The 26,411-nt window shown below is 39.2% G+C and overlaps 1 protein-coding gene across 1 annotated transcript in view; it reads left to right on the forward strand.

Moving 5' to 3' along the window:
- Positions 1 to 26,411, forward strand: part of LOC5563924 (octopamine receptor Oamb) — a 725,283-nt gene that overhangs the window by 664,503 nt on the left and 34,369 nt on the right. The window lies entirely within an intron of this gene.

Below are 26,411 nucleotides of genomic sequence, written 5' to 3' on the forward strand. Positions count from 1 at the left end.
TTAATTTGTTGATTGAACTTTTGTTGATTTGCTTTGTAAACTGAACACTCTTTGATTGAACTATGATTTAATTTACAATAAATACAAACATCAGAATGTTTATCACATTCTGATGACGAATGGGATTCACCACATTTCGAGCATTTTGGTTTGTTTGAACAATAACACTGCGGAACACGATTTTGTCTCAAGCACCAAAATACCGCTATTTACTTGATCAAGGGTTGCTGAAAACATTGCCGTTTTCAGAAATATCATAGCACGTCTAGATTTTGAGATATTGGATGTTGAAAATACTAAATTTGACTATTTCAGCCAACTTGCATGCAAGTTTGCCAGCTTGTAAGGTAATTTATTTGCTTAATTTGCCTCAGAACTCATACTTCATGTGTATAACAATACTTATCAACAAAGTTCATAATATTTTTATATCTCAAAAATCATTTTTTGATGATTTATAAAAGTATTGCATTTTGCCATATTAAAAAAACGAAGAGTTTTGTATGGAGACTGTTTGTATGTTGAAAAAATCGATTTAATCGAAATTTAACCGTACCATTTCAATCAAATTATATCTAAAATGAAAGTTAAAGGCCTATTTTGCATGCTTGATGGATTAGATCACGAAAAATTTGGATAAATCATACTTTAAATTTCATGTAAACATCAATAAAACCAGTGTTTCAAACAACTTTGGCGACCTGTAGCTAAAAATCCTGACGTGCTGGAACATTTAACGGCAATAGATTCAGCAACCCCAAATCTACTAGAGACACATAATTTGATCCTTGAGACACGCAAATATATCATTTTTGTTGCGCTGTGTAATTTGAAGTATGTCCAAACAAAAGGCAACAAGTACAATGCATTAGCCTAGGATAATAGAGCCTCACACTGTATGTAACATTGTCAATTGAAACAAAATCGGGAATCACAGAGCCCGCAAAAGTAATTTTCATACAATCAGAATGGACATAATTTGTATTACTGCCATTAAATGATAATTTGGATAATCTATTACAATCTAGAATTTTCACAGGTGAAATTGATTTATTTTTAAAAATTCCTAAACCATAATCAATAATATCATTACAACTCAAAAATTCGTCATAAATGACACCACTAATTTCGCATGGATCGCAAGGTGCGTACACTCTATATAAATTTGAAAATAAGTTAGATTCAAGTAGAGCATTCGCATCTCCACGAGAACCAAAAACTACTCTTAACTTATCCAAAGATATTTTTTGATTTCTTTAACAGATTTGTATTGTTTATACACCTCTGCAGAAATCAACAAAACATTTATAGGTTTGTCCTTTTTCCGAAAATAAACTGGATATGGACCAAGAAAACTGGCAGGAAATAACTTAACTCGAAATTGTTTGGATGCTGCCTCAAGAGGTGCAGAATGATCATCCTCTTTTGAAGTTGGTGAATCCCCGTCGGTTTCCATAATTGGAAAACAACGGGGAATATTAATCAACAAAAAAAAACCTAATAAAAGCTACAAATGAAGAAAATTGTAGAAATAAGAAACATAAAAATTGTACTCAGCTCAATCCAAAAACGTCAAAGTTTCTCCTCTTGAAAGTCAACTTCAAACTTCAAAATCCACGCAATACAGAAACTGGAACGCTTCTAAAGCCAACAGTTCTCTTGAACAGCTTGCCACCAACAGTTCGAAAAAGAAGTCCTCAGTCCAAAGTTCACAAAAATTCCTCCTCAGTGGAAAATACAGCATAAACTTCAAAGCAATCTTCACCCTCCAAACGTTCGCAAAAATCCAAGACGAAACGTCTTTCGTCAACACCAAAGCACTCACGAACTTCAACTCTTGAGCAGCCACGGAAAAATTTTCTCCTCCTGAAAAAGAGAAAAAATGTCAGACGTTGAAAAAAACACGTCCTGTTACTTCAAGGCCTACTACAGCAATGAATATCCTGTTGATCGGTTAAGCAAAACGAATGCCAAATTTAAGAATATTAGAATGACACTTCATGTAAGAGCTGTTTTCATTTGAATCGAGAACGTTTGAAGCATTATATACGAATATTAAAAATTGATACGATTTAAGCATTTTTGAAACGCTTACAAACAATCTGTTCTACGATCACTATTTGCTGTAGTTTTGAATAGTTGGTCACTCAAATCTCTTAGCGAAAAGCATTTTCACAAACTGGGACCATTTTTGTTATCTAAGTCAGAAATTTCCATATAACGAAAAACGCCAACAAGTATGCAATGCCCTACAAATGTAACGTAATTCATTTAATTTTTATTTATTTGTTTCTAACCTTCATCGGACGTAAAGTCCTTATGAAGCCTGGCAGGGAAAAGCCTATTTGAGCTGGCCACATCGTTTGACTTGCTCAAATAGGCATAAAAACCCCACATCTTATAAAGAGAAAAAATACAACATAAAACTAAGAACAAATAACTTACAGTACAACAAACAAATAGTCCTTAAATTCTAACAATAATCAGTTTTGTGCTATAAAAAGAATAAAAACATTGTAATTTGATGAATTTTTCGGTGTTTCGTTAACGGTTCATTTCCCGAAGCCTTCGTTTGAAACGTTCAGCAGAAGCGTTGAAGTCGAACAACTCGTACACTCCGTTAAACGTTGCTGCCATAAATCTTATAGGATCATGTGAGCCATAGCCTGTGTTTCTGGATTCCAACATTAGGAAACCACGTTGTCGTAGCACCCGCGTTGGAGCATATATATTGATGCGGTTCAGTATTTCAGGAGAGTCCAACTCTCCTAACAAGATTTTTGCAATGAATACAGCCTGTGAATTATTCCTTCTTTGCTCAAGCGTCTCGATACCTAGCAATCTGCAGCGGTCTTCGTACCTTGGCAGATTCGTAGGATCATGCCATGGAAGGCTACGTAGGGCGTATCTCACAAACTTTCGTTGAACAGCTTCGATCCTAGAGATCCATGTTGATTGATACGGGCACCATACAATAACATTCGATTCCAGAATAGACCGAACAAGTGCACAATACAGAGATCGTAAACACAGAGGGTCGTGAAACTCGTCAGCTATTTTAAACATAAACCCGAGCTGCCGATTAGCTCTGGAGATCATATCGTTATAATGCACCCGAAAGGTTAAGGCAGTATCTAATGTTACGCCTAAGTCACGAACCTCGGTTACACGTGTTAGAGGTTGATCAGCGATGGAATAGTCAAAAGTGATGAGCGTTCGCTTACGATGGAACGATATAACATGACATTTTTGTAGACTCACTGTTAACAAACTACTGTTGCACCAGTCGACGAAGTGATTAATGGACTGTTGAAGATAAAGACAGTCTTGGAGACAGTTGATAATCATGTATAACTTCATATCATCTGCATAGAACAAACGGCATCCGGGTGGTAGCACACTAGAAAGCTCGTTGATGAATATGGAAAACAGCAGAGGACCCAAGTTGCTCCCTTGTGGCACTCCGGACAAATTGGAAAACGGTTCGGATGAGTCTAATCCAATTTTAACTGTGAGTTGACGATCCGTGAGGTATGATTTGAACCAGTGAACGAGATCACGTGAGACGCCAAGTTTCTCAAGTCGAGCGAGTAGTATCCCATGGTCCACACGATCGAAGGCGGATTTCAAGTCCGTATATACTGCATCTGTTTGCGACCCAGAGTCCAAGTTACATAAGCAGAATGAAACAAACTGGACAAGATTTGTGGCAGTTGATCTTTTAGGAAAAAACCCATGTTGATCTGGGGTGATGTAGTTTTTGCAAGAAGCAAACAACATGTCATTCATGATAATCTCGAAAATCTTGGAGCAGGCACACAGTGATGTTATACCGCGGTAATTTTCAACATTGCGCTTGTCATCCTTTTTGTGCACTGGAAACATTTCAGACGACTTTCAACTGGTAGGAAATTTGCCCTGCCGCAATGAGGCATTGAATATCGATGTCAACGGTTGGATCAAGGCATCGCTGCACTTCTTGAAAATGCACGACGGAATTCCGTCTGGGCTGACATAAGAGAGCTTAAGCTTCAAGATTGCAGTCTGCACATGTTCGGTCGTTATTTGGAACCGTTCCATTTGAAAAGCATTTTCCGGTGTATCTCTGCATGCCATTTCAATCTGTGAGGCGGAAGATACGAAATTGTTGAACGCACTTTTGAAATGGGACGCAAACAGGTTACATTTTTCCCTTGCAGAGCTTCCTACTTCGGTTTTCAAATGCATCTCAACGGGTAGGCCTTTTTCTTTGCGTTTTGAGTTGACAAACTTCCAAAATTGCTTAGGATTTCTTCGCAGATTTTGTTGTGTTCGTTGAGTATATCGCTTGTAGAGGAACCGACTGTAAATTCGATACTGATAGCTAGCTCGGTTGAACAACTGTTTACTAACGGGGCACTGATTCCTACGGTACCTGCGTTGTAATTTTGATCTAACCTGCTTCAATCGTCGCAAGTGAGAATTCCCCCATGGAGGTTTCAAGGAATGTGTTCAGCCATGGCGCTGCGTAATTCGCGGGAAAAAATCTGGACCGCTTCATCGATTTCTGTATCAAAGTCAACGGCCGCCCAATTAATTGACGCTAGTGCTTCAGCTAAACCTGAATAGTTTGCTCTGAGAAAGTCCAAGCTAGGAGGGTCCAGCGAATCGTCAAATTCAGGTTTCGTTAGACCTAGTTCTATTACAAACGGGGGGTGATCTGCATCCAACGTGGAAAGAGGATCGGCGATTTCGGATAAGGTGCAATTTCCTAGTGATGTCTCATTCACTAGGGCAAGATCCAAAAGGCGGTTGTTCCTATTAAATATTGTGTTGATTTGTGTTAACCCGTGGAGATTGAAACCATCAAGAAGCGAAGCGCATGCTGGAGAAATGTGCGACCGCAATACGTCAACTTTAGGAGGATCGTCGGTGTGTAAATCCCAAACAAGGCCCGATTGATTATAGTCACCGAGCAGAATAGCGTGATCGTTGGTTTGACAGTGAGACAGAACGGCTCCAATAGATTCAACATGATTGTAAACACTGTCCAAGTCTGATTTGCGATCTGGTGGCAAGTATATAACCCCCACACTCATTGAAAAATTCGTTAATTTTAGCTTGACCCAAAGTTGCTCGAGATAATCAACAATTGGCGTTGAGTCAGCAGCGCTATTAATGTGACGTGCAACAGCAATTAAAACTCCTCCACCACGAGATTTACGACTGTTTCGTGCATTACGATCGTTTCGAAATACAGTATATGCATCCCCGAAGATCTGCGTCGAAAGAATCGGGTCGGAAAGCCACGTTTCAGTTAAAACGATTACATCGTAATTGGTTGCGGAGATGGCTACAAATACATCGTCGATTTTCGTGCGCATGCCTCGTACGTTCTGGTAGTACACGGTTAATTTCGCATTATCGGAGATTGTTCGACTGCTCGAAGAAATATTTGCTGATCCCGACGTCGAAACAGAATGAGTGCAGGTTTCTGTATTCTGGGCAGTGCATTCCGGAATAATTGCAGTAGATGAGGAGCGCGGACAATGGCCTAGGGTTGTTGAGGAGCGATGCGTAGATATATAGACGATTCGGTTCGGACTAGCATTAGGATCTTGTACCATTGATGTGCTGGAATTCGGAAGGCTTTCAAGCAGTGGACGTTCCGTATGAAATGTGTACTTTCCTGTGATTAACGGTTGGAAGACCCCGACACCATCCTCGACCACAGGGCCAGAACGACTGGAACAATCAGGAAGCGCGACTGTGTCGGGAGGACTAGGGGCTTCCATGATGCTACAGGCAGTCCCAGACAACCAAAATGTACGTATAACCAAATCACCTTTTGCTTTATGCGATGCTTATATGTGCAAAGTTTCACGTATAAGATGTCGCGAAAAGGCCTTATGCGTACAAAAGTGGAGGCGATTTACGTACATATTTTATATGATGAAACATAACATGCAATGCGAGTGTGTAGATTTTCTTGCGAATTGGTCTATACTCTTATGCGACTTTATTTATGATAACAAAGTTTATTTGACAGCTGCTACGGATTGATCCGATTTACTTTGTAAAACTATGCGGAACGAAACGAAATGTACATATGAACTCATAAAATAGCGTTTTATGCGATGAAACTCATCGATCAAACGATTTCACCCATCATATAGTGCGGGAGTGATGCAGTTTGTACAAATAAATGACTTTCGTCGTATACTGGTATGCGACTTCTGGTTGTCTGGGGTGCGTTCTGGGATGACAGCAGTAGATGAAGGTGATGTTGAATGGTTTGGTGATTTCAAATGCTGTAGTAACGCTTGTAAGACCGGATCAGAGATTGCGATTGCATCTTGGGCCAACGGTGTACTAGAAGTCGAAAGGCTATCACGCGGTGGAAATTCATTGCAAATAGAATACTTGCCTATGATAAACGGTTGGAAGACACCTTCCTCAACCACAGGGCCAGAACGACTACGATGGCAGGAACAATCTAGCAGCGCGACTGGGTCGGGAGGACTAGGGGCTTCCATGATGCTACAAGCAGTGCGTTCTGGGTTGAAAACGGAAGCAGGTACATGTGGATCTAGGGATGACATTATCGACCTCCCCCACCGGATTGGCTGTTGCTCGCAGTAATTCGTAACACACGGCGATTGCTGTTTAAAGAATTGTCGAATTCCCGGAAGAAGATGTTGTCAGGCCACGTGTCCATAGATAAAGCAATTTCCTTAAGCGCCTTGCTCACACCCACTTTGAAGGTAACATAAGATAATGTTGCTGGATCCTTGTCCTTCGGAACAAGTTTTACAACTTTCGGTTGTGCGTCAGTGCCCATATCCATACATTCTCTCACGAGGTTGACGATGTCATTTTCGGAAGTGCTCGGATGGAAGGCCGAAAGATAAATCCACAGCAGATCCTCGGGGGGTGCAACCGTCTTAACAAGTTCGGATGCAGTTTTAGTTCCACGGATATTACATGGCTTTGCATTAGGCTGATTCATTGGTCCATCGTCGCGTATTCGTTTTGGCGTATTCGGAACCGGTAATGTGTCAGCAATCCATCGCCGAGGTGCACGCAAGGACGGAGTGAGCGATTTGGATTCAAATTTGGTCGTAAGTGCATTAACGACTTCTTTCAGTCCACAAATATCATCCTTAAGTGATTGAAGAGTAACGTTGTCATGTGCAATATCGTGATTACAGTGATGAGCAAATTTTTGAATGCCGTCATTAGACAACGTATCGGCACATCCGTCGCAAAACCAGAATAGGTTTTTCCTGTGAGCTTCCAATGCTTCATGCGAAAGGTCCAACCTAACACATAGCATATAGTTCCCACAGAAACCACGGCAGGTAACTCCGTCATCATCTGAAATGACTTTTTGGCAAATGTTGCAGGCCATATTCCAAACCAACGTAGTGACTATTACGGCAACAGAAATGTTCAAAGGATCTTCACTGTACGATGGAAAAATGAAAACGCCTTTGGATATGCAGCAAGTTGAACTCAGGCACAGTCGAAGCTTTTAAGCACGGGATGGATCGATGAAATGTTGCATACGAGTCGTTGTAATGAAGCAACACCGATGCAGTCAATACTAGTTGACTTTGCTGACACCACAATAAATTATTTTAAAACTACTTTTAAGCAGCAAACACACTATTATCACTATGAACTCCAATAAATCGTCAAAGAAAACTCACGAAACAATTGACCGATCAACAAAAAAAACAATTTAAAATCAATCTAAAACCGATAAAAAACGCTTAAGTAAAACGCATTTACCAAGTCGTGCTCATACACAGCAAAAAAATCTCATATTTACATGGCACGTAATTTTTTATGATAATCATGTAAAACGAGTTGCAACTGAACATTAAACGATGATTAATGTAAACTGTCTCATTGCATTCGATAATGCTTGCAAACTTGAGTGAAACTGAAACATTTCATGATCTTCCATCCAACATTCGCCAATGTTGCATGCTATCTTGCATCTTGAAAGTGAAATTGCAAACAAGAATTCTCAGTTTACATGATTCTACGATGAATATTCTGTCAAAAATAATGCACATGGATGGATCGACGGCTTGTCATTCCATGTGCATTATTTATGATTGAATTTTCAGCGTGAAAATCATGTAATCCGTGCCGTTTTGCATGCAACATTCTTCGAGAGAAGACGTTTCGCGTTCAATATTCTGGATTTTGGTAACAATGTTGTATATAATAGATGTGTTTATAGGTTTTATCATTGAATAATATATGGAAAATGGCTTTGCATGATTGAGGCTAACATTACGTTACGTGTAAATCTAAGATTTTTTGGTGTGTGCAAAGCCATTTTCCATGTATTATTCGATGATAAAACCTATAAACACATCTATTATATACAACATTGTTACCAAAATCCTGAATATTGAACGCGAAACGTCTTCTCTCGAAGAATGTTGCATGCAAAACGGCACGGTTTACATGATTTTCACGCTGAAAATTCAATCATAAATAATGCACATGGAATGACAAGCCGTCGATCCATCCATGTGCATTATTTTTGACAGAATATTCATCGTAGAATCATGTAAACTGAGAATTCTTGTTTGCAATTTCACTTTCAAGATGCAAGATAGCATGCAACATTGGCGAATGTTGGATGGAAGATCATGAAATGTTTCAGTTTCACTCAAGTTTGCAAGCATTATCGAATGCAATGAGACAGTTTACATTAATCATCGTTTAATGTTCAGTTGCAACTCGTTTTACATGATTATCATAAAAAATTACGTGCCATGTAAATATGAGATTTTTTTGCTGTGCATGATTGAGGCTAATATTACGTTACGTGTAAATCTAAGATTTTTTTGGTGTGTAGGACATTTGAAATTTTCACATGTATTTAATGGATCTTCGGCCTCTCTTCAATAATTTACGTAATATGTGTAAAATCCTCTAGAGGAAGGGGTCATAAAAGTCTAAAGTCATGTTTAAACAATTCTTTTGAATCTTCTTCTGTCTGGCGTTACGTTCCAACTGGGACAAAGCCTGCTTCTCAGATTAGTGTTCTTATGAGCACTTCAACAGTTATTAACTGAAAGCTTACAGTGCCAAATGACCATTTTTGCATGTGTATATCGTGTGGCAGGTACGAAGATACTATATGCCCTGGGAATCGAGAAAATTTCCTTTTACGAAAAGATCTTTGACCAGTGGGATTCGAACCCACGACCCTCAGCATGGTCATGCTGAATAGCTGCGCGTTTACCGCTACGGCTATCTGGGCTCCTCTTTTTAATATGCCATGTGATGGTGATGTTCACAACGTATAAATTCTAGTCAAAGTGCATGTGTCGGTTTTACCCCAACAGGGTGTCGATCTTACCCGCACTCTCAATTGTCTCACCTAAAAACGATGAAATATCAATTTGATTTAAATCACTATATAACATTAATACATCATCCAGCAATCGCAAGGATTGATAGATTTATAATCAATATGTGATTCTACAACAATTTTAGGTTCGTTTAACAAGCGAAAGTACACCAAATTTATCAAAAAGCTTAGGGTGTCGGTTTTACCCCGAATTCCCCTATCATTTGGCGACGAAAAATAAGAATCCACAAACATGCCAGCTGAAATATCTGGAAACTGTGGGGAAAACTTCTTCTAGAGGAAATTATAAAAAACACAACTTTCAAGTTTTCTATCCAGAACACGAATGAGCCCTGCTCTTCGAGCTGGTCTGTATTTTTAACTTTCCAGCACACATACAAAACTCGCGCTACTTTCATAGCACATTCAATGACATCAGTTACACTCTAAATCGAATTCAGTACAAAATCATATTTACATAATTCAGAACGTGTCCCACTAAGACACTACAGCTTCTTCACCCTTTAAAAACTTGACCTTAATTCTAGTTTGAAATTCGAACGAACATTAATTCATCTTGAAACTATATTCTGTACTTATAATATACAAAATCTGGATCGCCCTTATTAGGCCTGGCTCGTTTTGATCGCCTTAACTCAGTGATTGAAGTCGTCGGTGTCCCCAATCTCCTCTGCCGTTTTGTACGACTTTTCATACTCAATAGTTCCGAACGAACTGCGGGTTCATCACCACCGATCAACGTCGGTGTCGAGCATGCTGTAAGTTCTTCACGACCGACCGGTGCCGGTGTATTGCTTGCGTCTACCATGCTTGGAGTATCCGACACTGGAAACGTCACGTTGGGGCGATCAAACTCATCCAGACTACAAAACGGTCGAATTTGTGTGCGATGCGCCGTTGTTCGCACGCTTCCAATTTCCACCTGGAAAACATGACGAGAGAATTTTGCTATAAATACCGCTTTTATCCATCTTCTGGTATTATGTGGGTTGTGATGTTTATATCATACGGTATCACCACTCATCAGGTTGTCTAAAGAATCTCTCTTGTCAATCTGACCTGATTCAAACGACATATCATCTTGTGAGCGTTCAGACTGTGTAGATACTTAAGTCTGTTTTTGGGGTTGATTAGGTCAATAATGGTCTTTGGTTTGAAAGAAAAAACTTTTTCAGATGGGAAGGCCTCATTCTCCGTCAAACAAGTGTTTCTATAATTTAACAGAAAAAGATTAATCTGATTCTCCAAATCAAGTTCCATAACTTCTGGATCAATGAGGAACTTCTTTAAAACCTCTTTAACCGTTCTTACAAGTCTCTCCGCTTGGCCATTGCTAGCTGGATTGTAAGGAGGGCTTTTAAGCACATTTATGCCTTGTTTTTTAAGAAAATTTATAAAGAAATGGGAGCTGAAAGGAGGACCCCCATCTGACACTAAACAATCTGGTAGTCCAAATCGTGCAAAAAAAAAAAAAACAACTAATTTCTTAACGACTTTCGGGCAATCAGTCCCTTTCTTCATCCATTCAACCTCGATCCATTTAAAAAAGCTATCAACTATTAGCAAAAATGTATGACTGGAGATGAAAAAAAAAATCAACATGAATTCTACTAAACGGTTTAGTAGTAGGCGTCCATTTAGACGTTATTTTTGATTTGGGCACCATTGCCCTACTATTGCATGTTTCACAACGAGCTACGAATTTTTATATGTCAGTATTTATGCCAAACCAGTAAACTGTACGCCGAGCTAATTGCTCGCTAAATTTTGACGATCCCATTGTGGTTTGTATGAAGTAGCTTAAGAATGTTTTTCTGCATTTTACTGGGTACATCAACTCGTTCCTGATATAATAGACATTCATCTACCAATTCTAACTCATGTTGATTAGCAAACACATTGACAAACTGATTCTCGACCTTATCCGGCCATCCATGTCGCATATATAGTACAGTATATAAAATTATCTGTTGTAAAAATTCGTCCGTTTTTGTCTCCATTGCACAGTGGTCCAGGAATCAGTTTTACGTGGAAAGATGCATTTTGAGCTTTAGAATGAAACATTAGACAAAAACGGTCTTCTACAAAGTTGTTTGTATTAGTTAAGCCCTTTGTTTGGTTTAATTGAAAATTAGGGTGGACCACATTTTCATAGAAATTGTGTAACTAACTTTCTTATTTGTAGAAATTATATTATACATGCTTGAGCAAAGTTATAGACCATTCAATTTCAAGCAACTTTGCCAAAAAAAGTTTTTTTGTATCTCTTAAATTGACCGATTTAGAGCTTTTTTCCAACGGTGACATAGGGTGGTCCGAACAAAACTGGTTTTCTGGCTCTAGAGTTTTCAATTCAAATTTCTCATCAAAGTAGTCTATGAAACACTTTTAGAGCTTTGAAAAATGCGTAATTTGGTGAGTGAAGAAACTCGCTATCTCGTTCCGTTTAGGAGTTATTGTTGTTTTTCTCTCAAAAACATGCCTACTGTGATTGTGAATATCTCTGATTGGGGTAAACATAAAAAATATCTTTTGACGGCATTCAAAAGACAATATAAAATTGTATATTATGTCAAAAAATTACAGATGTGTTATTTTTGTAATTCTAATAAAATGCCTTGAAAAACAAAGGATTTTAAGCAGAAAAACTTTAATAACTTTTGAACTAAAATAGATATCATCAATATTTTTGCATGAAAATTTGCGTTTTGTTAAGTTCTAAAAGTCGCTCATAGACCGCTTTGACGAGAAATCTGAAATAAGAAAGATAGGGCTCTAAAACTGTTTTGAAGATTTTCATAGTATGTATTTCTTTATTATTTTGCATTTTGAGCATGAAAATGAAATTTTAGACAAAAATGATCTTCTACAAAATTGTTACTCAAAATGTAAGCTTTCATACTGTGTCAATTGAAACTAGAGTGGTCCACAATATCACATATATCATATAATCAACTTTTTTATTTGCAAAAATACTGGTATATGCTCTTTGGCAAAGCGGTAGAACTTGAAATTTTGATCAACTTTGCCAAAAAAAGTTTTTATGTAGCTCAAAATTTGACCAATCTAGAGCATTTTTTCCTAATCATCGCAGGGTGGTCCAACAAAAATAAGTTTTTCAACTCTAGTTTTTTAAATATTATTTTCTCGTCAATGTCGTCTATAAACGACTTTTATAACTTGACAAAACGCAAATTTGCATGCAAAAATATTGATGATATCTATTTTAGTTCAAAAGTTATTGAAGTTTTTGTGATAAAAAATATTTGACTTTCAAGACGTTTTATTAGAGTTACAAAAATAACACATCTGTAATTTTTTGATATAATGTACAATTATGTTTTTTCTTTTGAACGCCGTCAAAAGATATTTTTTATATTTGCCCCAATCAGAGATATTCAAAATCAAAGTAGGCATGTTTTTGAGAGAAAAACAACAATAACTCCTAAACGGAACGAGATAGCGAGTTTCTTTACTCACAAAATTACGCATTTTTCAAAGCTCTAAAAGTGTTTCATAGACTACTTTGATGAGAAATTTGAATTGAAAACTCTAGAGCCAGAAAACCAGTTTTGTTCGGACCACCCTATGTCACCGTTGGAAAAAAGCTCTAAATCGGTCAATTTAAGAGATACAAAAAAACTTTTTTTGGCAAAGTTGCTTGAAATTTAATGGTCTACAACTTTGCTGAAGCATGTATAATATAATTTTTACAAATAAGAAAGTTAGTTACACAATTTCAATGAAAATATGGTCCACCCTAATTTTCAATAAAACCAAACAAAGGGCTTAACTAATACAAACAACTTTGTAGAAGACCGTTTTTGTCTAATGTTTCATTCTAAAGCTCAAAATGCATCTTTCCGCGTAAAACTGATTCCTGGACCATAGTGCATTGCGATTGCACTATAGTCAAGGGGGAATTCGTTGGAATAATTTATATTTCTTACATATTCTACGTCATAACCATTTGGTACCGGTTCATCCAGAGGAAACCTGGAACAAAAATCAGCGTTTCCCATTCTTCCTGAAGGTCTATACGCAATGTCAAAATCATAAATTGAGCATTCCATAACAATACGCTGAAGTGGAGTCACAAATATGGAGTTTTTTCCTTCTTTCCCAAATATACCCACTAATGGCTTATGATCAGTGAAAACCTTGAAATGTTGGCCATAAAGATACTTATGGAATTTTTTGATTGTGCACACGAATGCTAAGGCCTCTAAATGAAGAATAGGATTTCTGGGCTGAATTTAAGGAAAATGACGTGAAACAAATGGGTTTTTCGACACCATCTACTTCATGGGCAATAACTCCACCTAGTCCATAACTGGAAGCGTCGGAAACAACAACAATCGCTTTCTTAGGGTCATAGAATTCCAAAAAGTTGGTTGATAGTAAAGAGCATTTTCCAATTTCAAAAGCTTTATCGCAATTTTCGTCCCATTTAAAAGTAACATTCTTCTTCAACAAATTGTACAAATGATACAATTTTGAAGATAAATGAGGAATAAATTTGGTTAAATAATTTATTAGCCCTAAAAAGGAACTCAGTAGTATTTCTCAGGGCTTTTGCCTTCTGAATTGTAGCTATCTTATCTTGACAAGGAGACAGCCGCTTCTCACTTAAAACATGACCAAGGTAGTCAAGTTCCGAAACAAAAAAATGCATTTTTCCCAATTTACTTTAATGTTTGCGTTTTTTAGCCTTTGCAAAACAAGGAAAAGCTTTTCTTTACAATCCGAAAATTTTTTTCCTGCTATCAATACATCATCCAAATAACAATAGACATATGCCAAACCTTCTAACACCTGATCCATTACTTGCTGAAAAATTGATGCGCTTGACGTTGCTCCTCGAGGTAGCCTGTTGTAAACAAAATGTCCTTTAATTGTATTTATCACCATGAATTTTCTGGATCGATTATTTAAGAATAGCTGAGTATATGCTCCTTCTAAGTCAAGCACACAAAAAACTTTGCAACCTGCCAAACCAGCAAACAAATCTTGAGCTGTTGGCAATGGATAAGTGTTGGGTATTATGAGCTTATTTATGGAGACCTTGCAATCGATAACAAGCCTTATGTCATTGTTCTTTTTCATGACAATAACAACTGGTGACGCCCATTCGCTAGTTTTAATCGGAGTAATAACCCCTTCTTTTTCCAAATGATTTAAATAATCAACAACCTTGTCACGCAGCCGATAAGGAATATTGTAAGCCTTTTTATAAATGGGAAAATCAGTTTTCAACACTAGTTCAGCTTCAAACCCTTTAATAGGAGATGAAAAATCTTTGATAAAAACATTAGAAAACTTTTTCTTTACCTCATCAATTGTTGAATCAACATTATGTTCAACCAATCCATTAATCGCTGAACTAGTAAAAAAATTCCTCCAATCCGTAAAAAAACGTCTAGCCATTTTCTGCCTAACAACGGAGTAAATTCATTTTCGCAATCGATGACTAAAAACTGTAGTTTTGCTTTTATGCCTCTAAAAATCACAAGAACATTTGCCTCTACCATAATATTTAACTTGTTGCAATTTACGACCACTAATTGTTTTTTTGCATTTGCTCAAATTTTTGTTGAAATTCCGGAAATATTGATTTTACCAATTACTGTTACCGAAGACCCACAATCCAATTCCATATTTAAATTTTTACCATCGACCAATAAGTTTACTAAACAGGGATTGTTAATTTTGTTGATTGAGGAAACCATCATGCATTCAAATTCACCTGCGTCCATGTCATCGTCCTCACTGTCCGAATTGTCTGCCTTAAGTTAAAAAGTCCACTAATACTGGTTTTGCCATTCTTATCAACGCCATTTTCCGTCTTCCAATCCACAACAAACTGTACAGAATCTCTTTTCAGGTTTTTCAATTAAAACACTTGCGTTTCAAATGTCCATTCGACCCACAAAATTCGCAAAATCTATCCTCGTATTCCTTTTGTTTCCAGGACCCTTTGTTCCAGCCTATTTGTTTCGGACGATTGTAAGACCGCTGTCCTTGCTGTTGCTGGTAACCTAAACGGTTCTTCACTGGTCCTCTCGAATTATTTTGCCCTGACGACCCTGCTGCTAACTGAAAAGTGTCCGCAAGCTTTTTGAAAGTTTTTCCCGTTGGACCGCGGTGACGAAGAGAAGAAATTTGCCCGTAAACTTCATTAGAACTCATTTTTCTGGTTGTGCTACTTTTCTCCGAATGTCGGTTCCCCGAATGCCAGTTCCCCGAATATTCCGTTTCCCCGAATAATCCACTTCCCCGAAAAGTTTTTGGAACTCATAATTGTCATATATTTATACATTTCAGGGTGGTGAACGTCCTGGTCATCTAATATGCACCCATCTTTATTTTGTTGGCGGTTCTTTCGAGTTTTACCGTCTTCAACATTTTTGGCAACGTGTGTATAGCGCTGAAATATCTGGAAACTGTGGGGAAAACTTCTTCTAGTGGAAATTATAAAAAAAAACACAACTTTCAAGTTTGCTATCCAGAACACGAATGAGCCCTGCCCTTCGAGCTGGTCTGTATTTTTATCTTTCCAGCACACATACAAAACTCGCGCTACATAGGCCTATTCACATGACGTCTCAAATCAGCTGATCGGGAAGCACTTTGACAGTTCTTTTATGAAAATGACAGGCCCGTGTTAGCAGTGGTCCTCCACCGATGTAAACAAATGCATAGACGGATCTGTCACATGAAAAGGCCTATTCATAGCACATCTAATGACATCAGTTACACTCTAAATCGAATTCAGTACAAAATCATATTTATATAATTCAGAACGTGTCCCACTAAGACACTACACCAGCTAATCAAGAACCTGGAATTCAAGACGTTATCCTTCAAATGGCCCAGCTTCTTCAGCAAATGGCGGTCCAGCAGCATCAAAGTCAAGAGCAGATTTCGGAATCTCTGTCATCAAACATCACCGAATTCTCTTTCGATGAAGAAAACGGAGTCACGTTTGGCCGTTGGTTTGATCGTTATCAAGATCTCTTCGAGAATGATGCCCGCCAGCTGAACGATACCGCAAAAGTTCGTCTTCGTCTCCGGAAGCTAGACACCGCTTCGCACAGCCGCTTTCTCAATTACATTTTGCCGAAGTTGCCAAAAGAGGTCAAGTTTGAAGATACCGTGAAAATCCTCAGGAAAATATTTGGTAATCAAATATCCATGTTCCGGAGGCGATTCAAATGTCTCCAATTGGTGAAGAGCGATTGTGAAGACATAATCAGCTAAGGAGGACACGTGAACCGAGCCTGTGAAGATTTTCAATTCCAGAACATCACTCTCGATCATTTCAAGTGCCTGATGTTTGTCAGCGGATTAAAAACCTTGAAGTTTGCCGATGTCCGAGCAAGATTACATTCAATGGATCATTAATATAACCAAAACGGCCGCTATGGAAAGCATAGATAGCGCCACCGTAACCTTGTGTGTTTGATAGAACAGCAATGCTGTCACAATGTTAAATCCCATAAACAGTGGCGCCTTTGTTTTGATGCATTGAGCACTTGCAAAAACTACCTTCAATGATCCATTCTGGAAAACGAAAAGCCTGAAGCACCAGCCACTCTCCAGTCGTTAATTGACGAGTATCAACGCCTTGTCAACCTGAAGGAAGACGCCACGGTTATCGAACAGCAGGGCAGTTCGAAATAAATGGTCCACGCCGTCAGGGACAGGAAGTGCGCAACGAATCAGCAAGTTTCCGTGAAGCATGAAAGTAAGAAGCCGAAGTTTCCTGGTTGGCAATGCAGCCAAATGCATTTCGTGAAGGAATGCGGCTACAGCACCCACCACTGCAAGGAATGTAGTCGCGTCGGCCATAAGGAAGGATATTGTTCCTGCTCCATGAAGTCTGCAATGGATAGCTTTTCAGCTCAAACAAACAACAGCAAGAAGCGGAAGAAGGGAAAATCCAGACGCTGAAACTAAAGGGGTGTTCATCGTCAACCACATTGAGCACCGTAAAAAGAAACGGAAGTTCGTCACTATGATGATCAACGACGTTCGGATCTCTCGTCAATTGGATTCAGCCAGCGATATTTCCATCGTTTCGGAAGCAGTATGGGAAGAACCTGGCGAGCCGAAGATGAAACCCTCATCAAGTCAAGCCTCCAACGCTTCGGGCGAACCACTTCTGCTGCTCGGTGAGTTTGACTGCAATGGTCGATTCCATTCGATACAATCTGCAATCAAGTCGTTGTACCTTCAAAGCAAGAAATCGAGCGAGAAATTCAACAACTAAAGATGAACCATAAGGACGTTTTCAGCGAATCGCTTGGGTTGTGCAACCGCACGGAGGTCCAGTTGCATCTGAAGCCGGGAAGCAAGCCAGTTTTCTGCCCAAAACGACCTGTTCCATTTCATTCCGTTCCGATGATCGATGCTGAACTCAATCGACTTCAAAGCCTAGGAATCATTACACCTGTTGATTTTTCGGAATGGGCAGCACCGATCGTTGCTGTCAAGAAACCGGATGGCAGAGTTCGGATTTGCTTGGATAACTCGATCGGACTTAACAACGCACTGGAAGCCAACAACTATCCGCTGCCCACTCCTGAAGAAATATTTGCACAGCTGGCAGGAAATCAATACTACAGCGTGATCGACCTATCCGATGCATATCTGCAGTGTGAGGTGACTGAAGACTCCACGCAACTTCTAACAATCAACACGCATAGAGGTTTGTTTCGCTTCAACCGCCTAGCTCCAGATGTCAAGTGGAGCCGTGAACTACTATGGTAAGTTTGTTCCAAACATTCACGACCTGCGTCACCCTTAGGATCAACTACTGCGGAAGGATGTCAAGTGGAATTGGAGTGCCGATTGTCAGCGATCTTTCGAAAAATTCAAGCATGTGCTGAAATCCAACCTTCTCTTGACCCACTACAATCCAAAGTTACCAATTGTTGTTGCTGCAGACGCATCGAAGACAGGAATTGGAGCCGTAATCTTCCACAACTTCCCGAACGGGAGCTTGAAAGCCATTCAACACGCTTCACGCTCTCTCACAATTGCAGAGCAAGCATATGGACAACCGGAAAAGGAAGCTATAGCCCTTGAGTGCGGTGTAACCAAGTTTCACAAGTTTCTGCAGGGAAAAAAAATTACGCTCCAGACGGATCACAAGCCACTTTTGACGATTTTCGGATCGAAGAAAGGCATACTGGTGCACACGGCCAACCGGCTGCAGCACTGGGCCCCCATCATGCTGAATTATGATTTCGACATTGAATATGTTTCGACCAACGAATTTGGATGTGCTGACATGCTTTCCCGCCTCACCGACCGATGCATGCGTCCAGAAGACTACATCATCGCTTCAGTTTCGCTAGAAGAAGATATGGTAAGCATTCTGAACACGACGGTAGAAGCAGTTCCTGTTTCTTTCTCTGCACTCCAAGATGCCACCAAAAATTGCAAGATTCTCCAGCAAGTAAAACGGTACATTCTGGACGGATGGCCAGCTGTTTCCAAGCAAGTAGCCCAAGAACTTCAGCCGTACTACAACCGCCGTGAATCTCTCAGCATAATCAGCGAATGCGTACTGTTCAAGGAAAGAGTGAACGTTCCGGAGACTTTTCGACGATGCCTGCTCAATCAATAGGGTCCTTAAATGTTTAATGAAATCTTGTTTTCATTTCATAACACGAAAGAGCATGTTACTGCAACTACTTTAGCAATTTTTTTCCCGCTCAAATAACGGATATATCATATTAAAGCTTTAATTTAAAAATTGGACCCATAAATGAACCTTGACACTTGAGATCATGTTTGACGTTCGTTTAGTCGACAAAAATAGCACAGGGGTTATAGTTTTAACACTGCGGTTGTTCCTACACGGAGACGGAATTCAACTCAATTTTGGGTTGTTTCAACGCAATTCCGTAGTTGAGCCCAATAACTCAATTTTGGCTAAATTTCCAAGGTCCCCACTAGGTAGTTTGGCTTTAATTCCATAAGAAAAATATACTCAATTTTGGGTTGATTTAACGCAAAATTGAGTTCTTTCGACCCAAACATAAGAAAAGTTGCATTTACCCAAATTTGGCTTATTGGGCCAAAGTACCCCCATTGGGTAGATGCAGCTCTCTCTATTTTTGACAACATTCGTGTGGGAGAAAGAGAAAACCGAGAGATTTTGGGTTGAAACTATAATCGATATACTTAATTTTGGGTAAAGTAAACTCAAAAATTAAGTAAAAATATTTCTCCGTGTATCTGACATTTCGGAAGCGACACGGAAAACAAAATACACCCAAAATTTGAGTTTAAACCAATATCTTTAAAAACATAAAGAAATGTTTTTTTGTACAAATGAAAAACATTAATAAATTGAGTAAACATGTGTTTTTGGCCGAAACTTAAGCGTTTGGCACTAAAATCGGGACAGGGCTTCAGGACCCTATTCCACCGTGGTCATCCTGGCGTGGTGCGATTGAAATCAGAGCCATGCCCTACTCCTGAAAAACCGTGGTCCCGCATCCACATAGACTACGCTGGACCGGTAGATGGCAACTACTTTCTGGTGGTCGTTGATCCTTTCACTAGATGGCCTGAAGTATTGCTGACTAAATCAATAACGGCAAAAACGACAATTAAGCTCCTCAAGCAGATGTTCTCAACGTTTGGAATTCTCGAGACCGTGGTAAGTGACAACGGAACACAATAAGCCATTTAACGAGGCGTTCGAATGACGTTGTCTGGCGGGCCGCTCATTGTTATTGTTCAAAAAACTAGCTTGATATATCAATGGAGCTGATCACATTTTTATTGATGATTATGTTCACGTCACGTCTCTTTCTGAGCATGTTTCTACCCATTTTTCATGGTTGACGTTACCAGTAGATAAAATAAAATCTTCCCCGCTTTCAGATTTTAATTTTACATGGAAAGATTAAAAAGCATGTTGCATAGATATCGGCGCCATTGTTGAATGAGTCTCTTCCAAATGTGGCGCTTGAAGAAACGGCCCGCCAAGAAGATTCAAAGTTGGTAAACAAACGGAAGCACTGGACAAACATTTCCAAAGGACACATCGACATTGGTAAACATTGGCTTTGCTAGACGCGGTTGAGTCCAATTCAAATTGATCACGCTCACTACAGTCGCCTCTCCACATCTCGATATCGAAGGGACCATCGAGATAGAGAGAGATCGAGAAATAGAACAAATTTTTAATGAATACTAGATTAAAAACCGATCCGTTGTTAGGAAAATAGGAATAACAATGGACCGATGCACGTGTTCATTAATTTGACGTTTGAGCGGTGCCAAATTCACTGGTTACTATGGCCACATAAATAACACGGCACCGCTCAAACGTCAAATAATGAACTCGTGCATTGATCCATATACAAGCGGACGTCATTTTATGCTCCTCAATTTTTCTCAATCACGAAAATTTGATGTAGTATCCTTTGATAAAGTGCTTATCGACATACGGAGAGAAAAACAGAAACGAAAAATTAACAAAACCACATCGAGATATGGAGATATCGAGATAAGGAGGATATCGGGATATGGAGAGAAAATTTATATGCAGAATGAAGGGACCGAGGAAATCATCGACATAAGGAGATATATCGAGATGTAGAACATCGAGATGTGGAGAGTCGACTGTAATACCACAATCAGGAAGAGCTCACACCTATCCTTTTGATAGTGGTGTTAGTTTGCATGGGCAGGCCAGAAAGGAGCCGTCCATATATGACGTAGCATTTTTCCACTGATTTTTTTGTTGGCAGCAATGAAAAAACAGGTTTTAAAGTAGATGTGTTTATTTACGTCTGAACACTACAAAATGCGGGAAACGAATGAATTGAAAGTTTGACTTTTCTCGCTACCAAACGGATGAACCCTTTACTTTGCTACCAATCACCATGGATGTCATTTCTTGCAATCAAAACAACATCATCAACACTCCTCCTCAAGAAATAGCAACTTAAATTAACTCTTCCCGATTAATACTCTCCTGAATGCTCCTCCAGAAACATATCTATAAATGCTCTATGCTTTCAAATTTGCGTTCATCAAACGATACAACTGTCCCTCTTTAACTCCAGTCACGATTGTTTGTCCGTTTCTCAAAATTCGACACTCATTCATAGTGAGCAACACTTCGAAACCCTTTCGAACGATGGCCTGCACAGACATTAAATTCACTGAAAGTCCTTCTACAACCAATACTCTTTTCATCCTGATCTTAACCGATTTACCTGTGTCAATATTACTTAAAACTTCCATTTCTTTTTCCCCGATGCGCTTTGATAATAACACTTTTCCATCCGCTAGTATCACTCTCTGTTGCTCCACTTCTTCTCTTCGATCCAAGTTGGCCACCTTTCCCGTCATGTGCTCGGATGCTCCAGAATCTAGGAACCTTGTTTCCTCGGCTGACGATTGAATAGCCGCAAAGCAAATATGTCCTCCAGATTCTTCCTTTGCTGATTTAGCGGACACAACGTTTCCTCTTGCCGTTCCATTGGACCGTGGTGATTCCTCTCTCAGTTTTCTGAGCAACTCGCAGTTCCGCATCAAATGATATTGACTACCGCACGCAAAACACAACCGTTTTTGATCGGCATTTCTTACGCACCGTTTTTGCAATCATGGTCTTTTGATCCTCCGTGTTGTCCTTCTCGCGCCGGCGCTCGTATTCCTCAAGAAGTTTTGTTTGTACTAAGTTGATCCGGAACACTTCCATCCGTACTTGAATCACCATAACAACATTTTCATACGAGCTTGGCACACTAGCTAGCATGAAAGCTCCCTTCACGTCCTCGTCGAGGCGACAGCCGACGTTTTCGATTCGCTCGAATAAGTTGTCCATTGCCGTTAGATGCTCACGCATATCTCCTCCTTCCGCAAGTTCCATTTTAGCCAGCTTCTTTATTAACGACACTTTGTTCACTGATGAATCCTTGACATAGTACTCCCGCAGCATCTGCCAAGCATCTTTAGCTGTCTCGTCGTTCTGAATTACACGCAGTTGCGAATCTTCAACAAGAAAGCCGATGGTTTGTAGTGCCAGTTCGTTTTTCGTAGCCCATTCTCCTGTTCTCAATTTCACCGGCGGAAGATCGTCGTACACGATCGACCAAAGTCCCTCTCTGGTTAAGAATTGTCTCGCTCTCACCTTCTAAATTTCGAAGTTATCGTACCCCAAGCGTTTAAAACTAAACTTCGAATGCTCCATCTCAATCACTCAAACAACCGTAAACAACGAACCGGAAGCACTAAGTCACACGAATCACTTACTGCAAAAGTCCTGTTGCTGGGCCCATAACCTGTTGGCAGCAGTGAAAAAACAGGTTTTAAAGTAGATGTGTTTATTTACGTCGGAACACTACAAAATGCGGGAAACGAATGAATTGAAAGTTTGACGTTTGTCGTAACCAAACGGATGAACCCTTTACTTTGCTACAAATCACCATGGTTGCCATTTCTTGCAATCAAAACAACATCGTCAACATTTTTATACCCCCCTCCCCCCTCCCCCCTCGTAGCATTTGGTCACAAATGCTGGTACTCCCCTTTGGAAAATACGTAGCATATCAAGCAACACTTAAACCCACCCCCCCCCCTCCCCATATATTTTGTTTTCTATTTGTATTTGTTTTTCTTAGTAACTGGGTTGAAACAAAAAAATTGAATTCGAAAGTTCAATACAAAGTTTGATATTAATTACTAAATGAAATGTAAGGATAATCTAATCTTACAGTTTGATATATAGTAGCGCTCAAAAGTAATTTGGAAAACAGTTTTAAATAAACATTTTCCTGTTTAAGTAACATAATTTTGGTTTCCAGTTTCATATGGACTAAATTATGTTACTTTTGCTGTTGACAAGTTTACTATAGAAAATGTGAAAAAAAAGTTTGATTTTATTGATGAAGCTGGATACTGTTGAGTTAGAATGCAATATATTTTATAAAACATTGAACAGAAATTTCGTAATATAAGATGATTGTTTTTTAATTATTCTTTGTTAGGAAAAAGTTTTTAATGAAAATGATGAACAAAATATATTAATTTAAAATAAATCATCGTCATTTTTATCCAAATTATAATCCATTTAGCATTCAGTGGCTAGATACATAAAAGATTACACTTGAAATTTTTAAAATGTTTAGAAAATTTTAGCGATTATTATACAAATTATTCATCTCTATTTATATTTCAGTTGAACTTCATTATCGTTTCCATACTGAAATAATCTTACACAACCTATAATAAAATAGTTAAATAATAAAAATTCTTCAAATTACCGAGTTCTTAGGAAAATTCAATGATAGAGCAATTTCGATAACACTCGAATCTGTTGTCCTCATTAATGTTCAGGCTATTACACCCCAACCTCTTTTTACGACCGTTATCGGGGGGTCGTAAAAAAAATCGGCCGTAAAAAAAATCAGGGTTATAATTATGTTTTTGAAAAATGCCATGTCTAGATGCGGAAATACTGATTTGAGATATTCGGCAAAGTTGAAGCATGGGTTGAGAACTTTCCAAAATGGCCGTTCAAGTTTTCATATTTTGGTAATAGATGGCAACACTGCTCGATTGTTATCAAAAGAGCCAATTTTATGGGGGTGTGATATGCAAATACCAAAAAAATTTAAAGATAACGATACCGAATGTTCACCAAGGTTGAAGGAAGTGTTGCGTGCCATACAGTCGGCCAAATCACAAATGTTCATGCGGCTGGCAACACTGTTTAAGAAGAATAAAGAAGGGATCAAACCCATAAAACTTGAACGGAACAGAAAAATAGAATGCCTAGCAACATAGCAACACTCTTCAACTGTAATCCAGTTTTTCATGAGAGGTTCAAAATTTCGTCGAAGCTGGCAACACTGCTTAAGTGAAATTGCATCACCAGGCAGTACAAGTGTGCATGCAACTTTTGTTTAGCGGATATCTCAGGATCCTGACCACTTAGAAAGATGGCGTCTTCGGCAAAGTTGTTTAGCAGCTCAAGGACTATCATTATTCTAGCCAAGTGATTCGAGATTTTGCCACCAGGCAGCACTAGTGAGCATAGAACTTTTGTTTTGCAGATAGCTCAGGATCCTGACCACTTAGAAAGATGACGTCCTCGGCAAAGTTGTTCAGTAGCTCAAGGACTATCATTATTCTAGCTAAGAGATTTGAGATTTTGCCACCAGGTTGCGCTAGTGAGCATAGAATTTTTGTTTTGCGGATAGCTCAGGATCCTGACCACTTAGAATGATGGTGTCTTCGGCAAAGTTGTTCAGTAGCTCAAGGACTATCATTATTCTAGCCAAGAGATTCGAGATTTTGCTTCCAGGCGGCGCTAGTGAGCATAGAAATTTTGTTTTGCGGATAGCTCAGGACCCTTACCACTTAGAAAGATGGCGTCTTCGGCAAAGTTGTTCAGTAGCTCAAGGACTATCATTATTCTAGCCAAGAGATTCGAGATTTTGCCACCAGGCAGCACTAGTGAGCATAGAACTTTTGTTTTGTAGATAGCTCAGGATCCTGACCACTTAGAAAGATGGCGTCTTCGGCAAAGTTGTTCAGTAGCTCAAGGACTATCATTATTCTAGCTAAGAGATTTGAGATTTTGCCACCAGGTTGCGCTAGTGAGCATAGAATTTTTGTTTTGCGGATAGCTCAGGATCCTGACCACTTAGAATGATGGTGTCTTCGGCAAAGTTGTTCAGTAGCTCAAGGACTATCATTATTCTAGCCAAGAGATTCGAGATTTTGCCACCAGGCAGCACTAGTGAGCATAGAACTTTTGTTTTGTAGATAGCTCAGGATCCTGACCACTTAGAAAGATGGCGTCCTCGGCAAAGTTGTTCAGTAGCTCAAGGACTATCATTATTCTAGCCAAGAGATTCGAGATTTTGCCACCAGGCAGCACTAGTGAGCATAGAACTTTTGTTTTGTAGATAGCTCAGGATCCTGACCACTTAGAAAGATGGCGTCCTCGGCAAAGTTGTTCAGTAGCTCAAGGACTATCATTATTCTAGCCAAGAGATTCGAGATTTTGCCACCAGGCAGCACTAGTGAGCATAGAACTTTTGTTTTGTAGATAGCTCAGGATCCTGACCACTTAGAAAGATGGCGTCCTCGGCAAAGTTGTTCAGTAGCTCAAGGACTATCATTATTCTAGCCAAGAGATTCAAAATTTTGCCACCAGGCGGCGCTAGTGAGCATGAAACTTTTGTTTTGCGAGTATCTCATGATCCTGGCCACTTAGAAAGATGGCGTTTTCGGCAAAGTTGTTCAGTAGCTCAAGGACTATCATTATTCTAGCCAAGAGATTCAGATTCGAGAAGACGCCATCTTTCTAAGTGGTCAGGATCCTGAGCTATCCGCAAAGCAAAATTTCTATGCGCACTAGCGCCGCCTGGTGGCAAAATCTCTAAACTCTTGGCTAGAATAATTATATTGGTTGAATTGATCACCGTGAACTTCTATTTAATATTATATATTGGCTTTTCTCGGTGACCGAGAAAAGCCAATATATAATATTAAATAGAATAATTATAGTCCTTGAGCTACTAAACAACTTTGCCAAAGACGCTATCTATCTAAGTGGTCAGGATCCGGAGCTATCCGCAAAACAAATGTTTCATGTTAACTAGCGCTGCCTGGTGGCAAAATTTCGAATCTCATAACTTTTATAATGATAGTCCTTGAGCTACTGTACAACTTTGCCGAGGACGCCATCTTACTAAGTGGTCAGGATCCTGAGCTATCCGCAAAACAAAAGTTCTATGCTCACTAGCGCCGCCTGGTGGCAAAATCTCGAATCTCTTGGCTAGAATAATGATAGTCCTTGAGCTACTGAACAACTTTGCCTAAGACGCCATCTTTCTAAGTGGTCATGATCCTGATCTATCCGCAAAACAAAAGTTCTATGCTCACTAGCGCTACTGAGCTACTGAACAACTTTGCCGAGGACGCCATCATTCTAAGTGGTCAGGATCCTGATCTATCCACAAAACAAAAGTTCTATGCTCACTAGCGC

The sequence above is a fragment of the Aedes aegypti genome, chromosome 1 (genome assembly GCF_002204515.2).
Source record: "Aedes aegypti strain LVP_AGWG chromosome 1, AaegL5.0 Primary Assembly, whole genome shotgun sequence".
NCBI lineage: Eukaryota > Metazoa > Arthropoda > Insecta > Diptera > Culicidae > Aedes > Aedes aegypti.